The following is a 13,661-nucleotide window of genomic DNA, read 5'->3' on the forward strand; positions in this document are numbered from 1 at the left end:
TTCTTCAACATCAGCTTAATTTGCGCTCATGCTCCCACTGAAGACAAGGACGAACAGACCAAAGATATATTTTATGAGCGTTTGGAAGAAACTTATGACCGTTGCCCTGCCCATGACATAAAAATTATACTAGGCGATTTTAATGCCAAAATTGGAAAGGAGAATATATTTGGCCCAATAGACGGGAAATTCACTCTCCACAGTGAAACATCTGACAATGGTATGAGGCTGATAGACTTTGCAGCTGCAAAAAACATGGTAGTTAGCAGTACCAGATTTAAGCATCTCGATATTCATAAGGGATCAAAGAACAAGAAATTCCAATTGATCACGTTGTGATAGATAGAAGACATGCATCAAGCGTGTTGGATGTACGATCGTTCCGAGGTGCAAACATAGACTCGGACCGCTACCTTGTTGCAGCAAAGGTACGTACCAGATTAAACGTAGCAAACAAAGTGCGAACAGACACAACACGAAAGTTGGATATCGGTAAGCTGCCAGATAGCCACAGCAAATTCCACTCAACTGGCCCCACTGCTTAATCAAATCACTCCTCGTCCCGATAACATATCAGGACAATGGCAAAACATTGCCCACTCCATGCAAACAGCCGCAAAATCAGTACTTGGATACCAGAGACCTCCACCAAGGAATCCATGGTATGACCAGGAGTGTCGTGCTGCTACCGAAGAGAAAAATGCGGCATACAAGGCTACTTTACAATCCGTAGCAACGCGTAGCGCACGAGAGAGGTATCGGGAGAAAAAGAGAGAGGAAAACGTCTATTCCGCAGGAAAAAGAGAGAGATGGAAAAGCGGGAGTGTGAACAAATCGAGATGTACAGGAGACAAAATGAAGTCCGAAAGTTCTACCAAAGAGTGAAACATCAAACTGATGGCTTTGGAACTGGCACATCCTCCTGTAGAGACCAGCAAGGTAATTTGGTAACTGATACAGGTAGTGTGCTAAGGATATGGAAAGAGCATTTTTCCAAACTGTTGGTATCCAATAGTAGGGAAGTCAACGATACCACAGATCCAATCCCAGAAGATGGTATTGAATGTATACCACCCGGCCAAGATGAGGTAAAGACAGCAATAAACCGGCTGAAGAATAATAATGCAGCAGGAGCCTATGGTTTACCAGCCGAGCTGTTCAAAACCGGAGGCAACACGCTGATAAGGTGTATTCATCAGCTAATTAGCACCATCTGGCAGGAAGAACGAGTACTCGACTATTGGAACCTGAGAATCCTGTGCCCCGTCCATAAGAAAGGAGATAAGACTGTATGCTCCAACTATAGGGGCATAAGACTACTCGCGATTGCCGACAAGATCGTGTCAGGGATATTGTGCGAACGACTAAAGTCTATGGTCAACGAGATAATTGGGCCATACCAATGCGGCTTTAGACCTGGCAAGTCCACCATTGATCAGATATTTACCCTGCGGCAAATCCTGGAGAAGACCCAAGAGATGCAGATCGACACCTACCACCTTTTTGTCGATTATAAAGCAGCCTTCGGCAGCCCACTACGTTCAAAGGTATTCCAGGCCATGTCTGAATTTGGTATCCCCGCAAAGCTCATTCGGCTTTGTAAAATTACTTTAACTGACACGAGATCCTCAGTTAAAGTAGGAAAGAACCTCTCCGAAGAATTTTGTACCAAAAGAGGTGTCAGGCAAGGAGACAGCCTCTCGTGTGATCTCTTCAACATCCTGCTGGAAAAAGTTATTCGAGAAGCAAACGTCAAAAGAAGTGGCACAATCTACACCAATAGCCACATGTTACTTGCTTATGCTGATGATATAGACATCATGGGATGATCAGTAAAAGAAGATACTTTTATGAAGGTCGAAGGAGAATCTGCTGAGGTATAAAGTACGTGGCGAGGCGACCCCATGTTGCAATATTTGTATAAATATCCAATTTGACAACTGACATAATTGACATCAATTGCAAGGTCAAGAGATCGTCTTCCAAATATAACTCACGAGTGGGGAATGTGTCTTTCAGGAACAAAGATATAAGCTGTTTATTAAAATTTTTCACAATTTTCACACAAAAGTTGTGTTCCATTTAACCCTCTAAATATTATCTGATCGCCATCTCAAATTGCAAGCTTCTTCTTTGTCATATACTCTTACCTTATTTAAAATTTCGAGGCGATCGGACTATTTCTGCGACCAACAGAGCAGCTACAAAATCGGATAAAAATTATGTGTTTGGTCCATTTCACCCGCTAAATATTTCACGATCATCACCAATTAAAATAGCGATCTATTCTGATGTGAAGCCGACCTCCATAACAAATTTCGTGACGATCGGTCCATAATTGCGGCCTGGAGTTTGATTACAATTTATAATGGACAGACGGACACACGGACGGACGGACACACATCTCAAAATCGCTTTATATCGGCGAGATATGAAGATTGGTATACCACATTGGGGGTCTCCGACGAATATTTCGCGGTGTTACATGAATTTTTCCCAAAACAAACTTATAATACCCTTTCCACATAGTGGTTTAGGGTATAATAACGCTTTACAAAACACTGCTACTACCCGTGCTGATGTATGGTTCCGAAGCTTGGGTACTTGCGCAAGCAGATAAGGCAGTGCTTGGTGTGTTTGAGAGAAAAATTCTTCGAAAGATCTACGGACCAATCTGCGTTGACGGTGAATATCGACGTCGCATGAACCACGAGCTGTATCTGCTATACAACGACATCAATATATAGATAAACTTATTGAGATGCAATGATTGCGTTGGTTAGGCCATATCATAAGAATGAGCGATGATGAACCCGCTAAAACGGGCCGCTTGGCGGTGCACGCAGAATTGGCAGGCCAAGGAATAGATGGCGCAAACAAGTGGATGATGAAATGAAAAGGCGCGGTATTCCAGAGTGCGAAGCAACAAATAGAGAGGAATGGAGATCTTGTCTTAGTTCGGCCTATGGAACAAATGTTCTGTAATGAGCCAGCTAAGTAAGTAAGTATGGCAATATGAAAGCAAAATAATAACCTAGGAGCAGTGGTGAACAATTGAACACATTACGTACATATGTGGCATCGTGTATTCAAAATTCAGTATTCATATTGAAATGGAGATTATAATTAATTGCAGTCAATTATAATAATGGTTCCACAAACATCTCGGAAGGGACAAGGGACACACGGGAGACTGAGAGAAGTCTCCCTTGTCCCCTTGCAGTCAATTAAATGATTAAAATCTATTCTCCTTATAATTTATCCATTCATGTAAAGGAGAGAAGCCCATCTTACAGAAAATACCTATGATAATCTTTAGTATGAACCAGAAAACATGAATATCATCGGTTTATGAATAAAAAACAACAATTTTTACAGAAAAAATATCAATCATAAATATTATGAATAGTGTTCATTAGAATGTTGCCAAAGTTCAGATACATGCCTATTATGAATGCTGTTCCTAAAGTAAAAAATACCCATTTTTTTCTGAAAGAGATTAAACGGCAATTTTTAATCAGTATTAACGACAAGGTGCTTTTGTCCCAGACTTGTTCATTGAACTCCTACCTGTCCAGAAACAGAAAATGTCATTGTTATATTTTGCTAGGAAAAGAGTATTATTTGCTAAAAGTTTCAGCTGTTCACTCCTGTTTTCGTACATGTTGAGTCTATCAAACCTAGTTTGGCATATTATACCTTAAATTTATGTATTTTCTACACTGTGGCGTCATTTGTTGTATCTCCTCCTCTCCTCTCTCTCTTATTTTTTACCTCTGCCCCATTTGTTGCTTACAGTCCGCCGTCTGTTTGTACGTGTGTATGTGTATTTGTTTATTCGTTAGCATTTCGCCTGAACATTGGAAAACCTCCTCGATTGAGGATGCTAGACCAGTCTATTAGAGCTAGCCACCACCGATAGTATCGATTCTTTTTTTACAATTCAATATCGATTAAGAAAAATACAAAAAGGTTTCATTGCATTTTTGTGTCATTTTATTAATTAAAAGCAATTAATTAATTAAGTTAAACTGAATTCCGTAAAAATATTTTACAAACATTTGGTTGGCTGTAAGGTTTTGGGAATTTTCTGGGTTTAAACCTGAAGCATGAACTTTCCTAAGGAAAAAAGTATACCGTTGTAATCAGGATAACAACCCGCGTTAAGAATTGCAACACGATCCGAGAAGTGATTCAAAATTGTCAATCGGTCCATTCCTTTTGGTACCTCCCGCACAAAATTTCGGAAAAGTTTAGTTTAGGAGCTGCTCTCGAATCGCTTTTATTTTTGCTGTAACAACTTGTATTCACTGCCCTCTATACGATGGTAGAAGTTTCATCAGGGTCTAGTCCATATTTCCTGAGAAAATAGTCTGAAAGATACAAAACGCCACGGTGACACTGTGTGTAGTGGTTGGAGCACAACGAACGGATTTATCGATTCGGTCCAAAATTTAGCCTTCGTAATATTTTGTTCAAACATAGTTTAAGTTCGAAGATGAGTCCTTCAGGTACCTCCCCAACAAAAATTCAAAAATGTTCGGAAGAAATGTGGCCACGATAACTCTTGACCGATTTGGTCCATACTTTACACATCCTAATATATTTACCAGATATAGATCAGGTTTGAATATGGACTATATTTGTCCACTTCTTCGTGTACCTCCCACACTAAATGTCGGATAAGTTCACTTTAAGACCTGCTCTCGAATCACTTTTATTTTTGTTGAAGCAACTTGAATTTGCTGTCTCAATTACGACCGTAAAAGTTTTTTTCAGGGTAAAAAACTCCTATGGCATCATATGTAGTGGCTGGAGAGCACGATAACTCCCGAACCGATCCACAGTGGATCCACTTGTATGGAGAAAGTGGCCAAAAATATTTCCCGTGTAAATATAATGCGCTGGTTACAGATTTATGCTGCTGCGAAGAGTGTTTTAAGAAACCACAAGCGTAACATTCTCCCCCCTTTCCCCTCTGGACGGTGTATACGGTAAGAATTGTTTTATGCTGTTAATGCAAAATGACATGAACAAGGGTCCCGATTATCTTATGATGCAAAAATAGCTTGGGGAAACAAAACAATCTCCAGAACAACATAAAATCCAACCAATTTAACGGATTAAAAAAATCAACATTTTGTCTGAAAATTGGTGAAATTTTTAATATAGATCTTTTAGCGTTCTTCCTGGAATGCACGTACCGCCAATGTAAGACAAATTTGGAAGAAGATTTCTTCATCTTGCCACTGATACCAATTATGTTAATGTACGTGGTAAGATAACAGAGTTATACGCTAATATATCCATAGAAACCCTATTCTATAGTCTGGCACTAGAAGGCAGCTGATTTTAATACTGAATAATCTTAAACCCATGGGCTACTTTGGAAAATTATTCCCGAGGTGGGCACTGGTGGGCATCATGACTAAAACCTTAGGTCAAATTTAAGTATATGATCGAATTGGCATTACATAATACACTAAGAAAATATGCAGCTAACTAGAATTCCACAACACGCTTCAACACTAATTTTTAATGAAAATTAAGCTATTACCTCCTCCTTCGAAATCCTATATAATATGTTGATATACGCATTAGTTTCGCGATATTTTGAATATATTTACTTGCACTTGAAATATAGATTATACTCACAACAAAAAATATTAGTCAAATGTTCCGACTTTTGAAGCTATTCTTAAGAAGATCGCGTCCGAGTGAAACAAAAATTAATATATTTTTAAAAGGTCCATGTCATAGCTGTCAGAGTTGCCAGATGTGGTACCAAAATTTTGACATTAATTTTTTTATTTTTGGCCAATGGGTGGATCCACTGTGCGATCAACCAATTTGGTCCAAACTTTGGATCTCCTAATATTTTGTCCAAATTTAGTTTAACTTCTAAAATGACCCATATAGGTCCTCTTCTTAGGCTACCTCTCCCATAAAAGTTCAACGCTTGTGCCTAAATGCAGTTAAGAATCTGTTCGAAGATCGCTCTAAATGTAGAACGATATTATGTTTTCCGTGGACAAGTCTATGCTTCCTGGCATACTTGTCCAAAGTGTATAGGATGACCCTCTGAAATGACTAGTGGGCGCGATATCTATCAAAAAGATATGACTCCCTAAATAAGATCCCCTTCCATAACGGACTATGCCGGTCCATTCCTTCAAGTACCTCCTCCGTAACACTTTTTAACTTTAATCCTACTCGTAAATTTGTCGGCAAGTTTAAATGTCCAAAAAGGGTCGAAAAATTCTGAAAAGATCCCAGATATAGGCTGAGGGTATATCTCTGTCGGCAAAGCCGACTGATACTTTTTTACTTGTTTTATATCATATATAACTTTATTCCAAATATCTTATCAAGTGAAAGTGGTTTCTGCGTGACATTTCTCAATATGTAAATCTAAAAAAAGTTCGTTAAGTTATTAATAAATGGTCATTCATTCATGCACCAGCAAATAATTTTTTGAGATTTTTTATTCCATTTCATAGTATTTTTTAAAAAATATGTTTTTTTTTTCAAAATGGTTTGTGCGTGACCTTTTTTAATAATTAAATGGAATGAACGTTATTTTTTGGCATTTATATGCAAAAGTTCCTTCATTCTCGCTACAGGAAATCATTTTTGAAAAAAAAAATTCAGAATGTCATAACCGTAATATACACCCGAAAGCCGAAGTCTTCGTGTTTCGAAACATCTCCAGCAGATGATGTCGTCTTTCCCGATCATCTACATGCGAATGCCGAATGCATCGTGTTCCCGATCATCTACAGCTCATCACCGTATATATCGTGTCGAACGCCGATCATCTAGCATCGAATAGGTCGATTTCGCAATCACCACCAATACATCTGACTATGCACAAATACATACTTGTACTCGATCGTCGGCCGCCCTTTTTATACCCAGATAGTTCGCATGGTAGTGCCGCTACCGAATCCAGACAAAGATGTCAGCAGTGGTGATTCGTACAGGGCGATCTCTCACTTGTCGCCAGCAGCAAAGATTCCAGAGGCACTACTCCTCCCCATGATGGCCAAGAAGTTTCCCAGTTCCCTACATCAGAATGGACTCCGGAAATGAACAGCATTACATGCATATACACACATATCAGTCGAGGACTGAACCAGAGCAAGACCTGCGACCGAACAGTTATGGTGGCTCTTGACCTTCGATACCATCAATCATGTCAAGTTGTTCGGGGATATAGAGAAGACTTCCAGACTAAGAAGCCCAAGTCCCTAAGAGTGAAACAGGGAATTCCCCAAGGCGTAGTAGATATATCCGAAACTATTTAACCTTTACCTTTCTGAAACTACACACCCTCCAGACGGCATAGAGATCGTAATGTATGCAGATGATTGTACCATCTTGGCGTCGGGTTCTATCGCCGATGACATTTGTGATAGGATAAATGTCTACATAGCTGACTGAGTGAAGTTCTTCCATCTGAAGGAAATATTCGCCGATAAATCCATTGGACCGCTAAAATGAAGCTCCACCTGAGCATACTGGTCGAGGGGGCCATATTCCAAACCACTAACTACCCCTAGATATTGGGTGTAACATTCGACAACATGTTGAAGTCGTCCGCGTAAACCACAACTGTAGGAAGAAGGTTCTTCCATTGCGTAGCCCTAACATTTACATACCACAGACCGACCCATTGCTTTATAAGATTTTAATGGGCCGGTCTGTGGTATGCAAATGTTAGGGCTACGCAACAAAATAAAATATTGTCCATGAAATTCCTGTTTGGGTGTTCCGCCGTGAGCATCCCTGCCAAGATCTAGTGAAAGGCTTCTCCCACCCAGGAGAGATGTTCATGATCCGCATGTGGATTTTGACCGCACGACACGCTGCATTCGTTTAGCTGATCAGCTAACACCCCTTACCTATCTCTTGATTATTTTAGACGCAGTCATGTTGCTGATTTTTGAATCCGTAAACAGAGAACCGGAAGCAAATAACTGCATACAACATATGAGCGAACATATTTTCGTTGCTGCAACAACAATTGGGACACCCAATGTGATCAACCTTGTCAATGAAAGCTAATCTATCGCACAGCATTGTCAACATGCTTCGAGTTAGACGAGCATGGTTTCTGCGAAGAATTAGGCTTCACACTGTCCCTGCTCGCCGTCGCAGACGTTACAAGGTTTCTGCAAAGATACACTCACTGTAGGGATTTTGGTATATTCTTTAGTGATATTCCAACTAACTTTCTTCGTCACCGAGGCATACGACACAGACGAATGCAAGTGTCAACCACTGGTTATGATTTCGGATTAGCAGACGGAGGACTAGCGACCATTAAAGTGTTTGTCGCTGTCACAGACCCATCATTGCTCCGTCTGCTTGCATCTTTGTCGGATGGTTTTCCTCTGTCCATCAACTGTCGCACCTCCATCACTCTAGTATGGGGTTTGGAAGTAAGGTGCGAAACAGTTTCGAGAATTTGGCAGAAGTCTTCGTTTTTTTAGCGTCTTGGCCACTTTGGTCAAGGACTTGCCAATGAGTGGCGGATGCAAAGATCTCAATACTTCCTCAACTTTCTTCCGTTGAACCCGAGTAGGATTCCCCTATGAGGCGGATGGGATAGACGACGGACTTGACACCTGCTCAACCTTTCCAGGTTTGAGGGGATCTCCCAATGCCGTATTGTCGCCTGAACAAAAGATTCACATCCATAGCGGCATCGAATTCCTTCGGGTACCTCCCACACAAAATTTTTTTTTTGTAACAACTTTTATTTACTGCCCCCCGTACGATGGTACAAGTTTCATTTGGGGCAAGTCCATACTTCCTGAGAAAATAGCATGAAAGTTGCAAAAAACCCCCTATGGCACGGTGTGTAGTGGTTAGGGCGCATGATAACACTCGAACGAAACTGCCGATTTGGTCCAAAATTTGGCCTTCGTAATATTTTGTCCAAACATAGTTTAAGTTGGAACATAAGCCATATCGGTCCACTCCTTCAGGTACCTCCCCCAAAAATGTTCGGAAAAATTGTTCGCACGATAACTCTTGAAGGGAGTGAGCGATTTGGTCCATACTTTACACATTCTAATATGTCTGTCAGATTGATTGAGGAGCCATCAGACCAACAAACGTGGATTTCTTAAAGAATATTTTTTGAGGAGCCATCAGACCGACAAACGTGGATTTCTTAAAGAATATTTTTTGAGGAGCCATCAGACCAACAAACGTGGATTTCTTAAAGAATATTTTTTGAGGAGCCATCAGACCAACAAACGTGGATTTCTTAAAGAATATTTTTTGAGGAGCCATCAGACCAACAAACGTGGATTTCTTAAAGAATATTTTTTGAGGAGCCATCAGACCAACAAACGTGGATTTCTTAAAGAATATTTTTTTGAGGAGCCATCAGACCAACAAACGTGGATTTCTTAAAGAATATTTTTTGAGGAGCCATCAGACCAACAAACGTGGATTTCTTAAAGAATATTTTTTGAGGAGCCATCAGACCAACAAACGTGGATTTCTTAAAGAATATTTTTTGAGGAGCCATCAGACCAACAAACGTGGATTTCTTAAAGAATATTTTTTGAGGAGCCATCAGACCAACAAACGTGGATTTCTTAAAGAATATTTTTTGAGGAGCCATCAGACCAACCAACGTGGATTTCTTAAAGAATATTTTTTGAGGAGCCATCAGACCAACAAACGTGGATTTCTTAAAGAATATTTTTTGAGGAGATCAAAAAAACGTGGATTTCTTAAAGAATATTTTTTGAGGAGATCAAAAAACGTGGATTTCTTAAAGAATATTTTTTGAGGAGATCAAAAAAACGTGGATTTCTTAAAGAATATTTTTTGAGGAGCCATCAGACCAACAAACGAGGATTTCTTAAAGAATATTTTTTGAGGAGATTAAAAAAACGTGGATTTCTTAAAGAATATTTTTTGAGGAGATCAAAAAAAACGTGGATTTCTTAAAGAATATTTTTGAGGAGCCATCAGAACAACAAACGTGGATTTCTTAAAGAATATTTTTTGAGGAGCCATCAGACCAACAAACGTGGATTTCTTAAAGAATATTTTTGAGGAGCCATCAGAACAACAAACGTGGATTTCTTAAAGAATATTTTTTGAGGAGCCATCAGACCAACAAACGTGGATTTCTTAAAGAATATTTTTTGAGGAGCCATCAGACCAACAAACGTGGATTTCTTAAAGAATATTTTTTGAGGAGCCATCAGACCAACAAACGTGGATTTCTTAAAGAATATTTTTTGAGGAGCCATCAGACCAACAAACGAGGATTTCTTAAAGAATATTTTTTGAGGAGATCAAAAAAACGTGGATTTCTTAAAGAATATTTTTTGAGGAACCATCAGACCAACAAACGAGGATTTCTTAAAGAATATTTTTTGAGGAGCCATCAGACCAACCAACGTGGATTTCTTAAAGAATATTTTTTGAGGAGCCATCAGACCAACAAACGTGGATTTCTTAAAGAATATTTTTTGAGGAGATCAAAAAAACGTGGATTTCTTAAAGAATATTTTTTGAGGAGATCAAAAAACGTGGATTTCTTAAAGAATATTTTTTGAGGAGATCAAAAAAACGTGGATTTCTTAAAGAATATTTTTTGAGGAGCCATCAGACCAACAAACGAGGATTTCTTAAAGAATATTTTTTGAGGAGATTAAAAAAACGTGGATTTCTTAAAGAATATTTTTTGAGGAGATCAAAAAAACGTGGATTTCTTAAAGAATATTTTTTGAGGAGCCATCAGACCAACAAACGTGGATTTCTTAAAGAATATTTTTGAGGAGCCATCAGAACAACAAACGTGGATTTCTTAAAGAATATTTTTTGAGGAGCCATCAGACCAACAAACGTGGATTTCTTAAAGAATATTTTTTGAGGAGCCATCAGACCAACAAACGTGGATTTCTTAAAGAATATTTTTTGAGGAGCCATCAGACCAACAAACGTGGATTTCTTAAAGAATATTTTTTGAGGAGCCATCAGACCAACAAACGAGGATTTCTTAAAGAATATTTTTTGAGGAGATCAAAAAACGTGGATTTCTTAAAGAATATTTTTTGAGGAGATCAAAAAAACGTGGATTTCTTAAAGAATATTTTTTGAGGAGATCAAAAAAACGTGGATTTCTTAAAGAATATTTTTTGAGGAGATCAAAAAAACGTGGATTTCTTAAAGAATATTTTTTGAGGAGCCATCAGACCAACAAACGTGGATTTATTAAAGAATATTTGTTGAGGAGATCAAAAAAAAAAAAAAAACGTGGATTTCTTAAAGAATATTTTTTGAGGAGATCAAAAAAAAAAAACGTGGATTTCTTAAAGAATATTTTTTGAGGAGCCATCAGACCAACAAACGTGGATTTGTAAATATTTTTTGAGGAACCATTAGACCAACAAAGTGATTTTTTAAAGAATACTTTTTTAAGGAGCCATCAGACCAACAAACGTGGATTTCTTTTTTGAGGAGTCTTTAGGTCAACAAGCGTGGATTTCTTAAATAATGTTTTTAAGGAGCCTTTAGAATATATTATGAAATTATTTACTTTTGGTCCTCCAGAGCGTATACGTTGTGACGTATGTTATACGTTCCATGGTACAAACACGATAAGAACCTGTAAAAAAAACTAAAGGGTCTTATTAAATTTGTTGGATTTTTAAACAAATATAAACAGAAAAAAAAAATACATTTTCCGAAACAGAAAATCACTACAATATTTTCCAAACATCTCAATAATGCATGAGTAGTTTTTGTTGGCTTACAACATGTATTTCAAACATTGTTCAATGTTAGTGGTGCGCCTTTCAGGCAAAGTTTCTAATTTCTTAATTGCTCTCTGTTTACATTTTGTGTTTGTTTGTGCGAAGCATCATTGCGAAACGAAATAATCGGATTGCAAATATGCTTTAATGTAAAATGATAACGATAACATTTAGTAAGAAGACTACATGACTACTAACTACTACATAACAGTTCCCTAGTCCCACATGATGAAAGAGATGCTATACTTCAAATATATAAAGTATGCGTGAGTGTGTGTATGGGAGTGAGAATGATTGCAGAACACTATTATGTCCCGCAGTAATTTATTTACGCAACATAAACATATAGTAGCTTTATATGGAAGAACAAATGCCGGTTAATACATGACGACGCACACACACGCACAGATTCACTAAAATCATCTACTCAATGTGTTGTGTAGTCTTTTAGACTATAAACGTTTGTCCTGACTATATTGTGGAATTGTGTGCAACAGTATACTGGCTCGGAACAGAGAAAATAATTCAAACTACACATAAAATCGTATTCAACACACATACATATATTACACAATTGCCTACCTCTTAGAATCCTTCGTTCTAACCAATGAAATATTAGTAGAATCGTATGTATGAGACAATATGGGCTGTTATTTTGCCGGGAGATTTACATTTTCATTTAAAGGGAAAACCAGCGTAAATTTCAAACATTGATTTACTCATACTGATATACATACTTATACGCACACGCATACATACACCCACACATCTTGCTTGTTTTATGTGTTTCATTGTTGAACATTTTCACTAATGGGAATAATGGGATTTATCACAACAAAACAACAACAGCAACATAAGCAATATAACAGCGACATCATCAGTAATATAAAACTTGAAAATTTACGCAGGTTTTCGATTACGATTATGTAGGACAGTAGAGCGCATTAATAATTGACGGCCGATTCTTTCAAGTAGTAGGATTAAGTATCAAAATTGAGGATAATAACTAAGTAGTATATTTGGAGAAAAGGATAGACATTCCATGATTCATTATAACTGTTGTTCACTGTATGACGTGAAGTAAGCAACATAAGGGCTTGGAAACGGTTAAGAGGGTAAGTTTCGAAAAACTTATTGCTGATGTAGGAATTTGTATTTTATGAAGCTTATAAAAGTCAATGCCATTAGCACACGCTTAAAAAATCATTACAGAATTAAGACTCGCTCACTGTACCCACACACACAGGAATCATAATTTTCAAACCTGGAGTTGTTGTGGGACGAAAGCATTGTGTTTCTTCTGTGTCGAAATTTAAAAGTTCTCTAAGCCGATAGCCTTTGTTGCTTTGTTTGTAATTATAATTTTTTTATTATAATTTGTTATTATAACAAACACTTAAATAAATAAATAAATAAATAAATAAATAAATAAATAAATAAATAAATAAATAAATAAATAAATAAATAAATAAATAAATAAATAAATAAATAAATAAATAAATAAATAAATAAATAAATAAATAAATAAATAAATAAATAAATAAATAAATAAATAAATAAATAAATAAATAAATAAATAAATAAATAAATAAATAAATAAATAAATAAATAAATAAATAAATAAATAAATAAATAAATAAATAAATAAATAAATAAATAAATAAATAAATAAATAAATAAATAAATAAATAAATAAATAAATAAATAAATAAATAAATAAATAAATAAATAAATAAATAAATAAATAAATAAATAAATAAATAAATAAATAAATAAATAAATAAATAAATAAATAAATAAATAAATAAATAAATAAATAAATAAATAAATAAATAAATAAATAAATAAATAAATAAATAAATAAATAAATAA

This window comes from Musca autumnalis, unplaced genomic scaffold (assembly GCF_047663935.1).
Source record: "Musca autumnalis isolate F117 unplaced genomic scaffold, ASM4766393v1 scaffold_2, whole genome shotgun sequence".
In the NCBI taxonomy this organism is placed as follows: Eukaryota; Metazoa; Arthropoda; class Insecta; order Diptera; family Muscidae; genus Musca; species Musca autumnalis.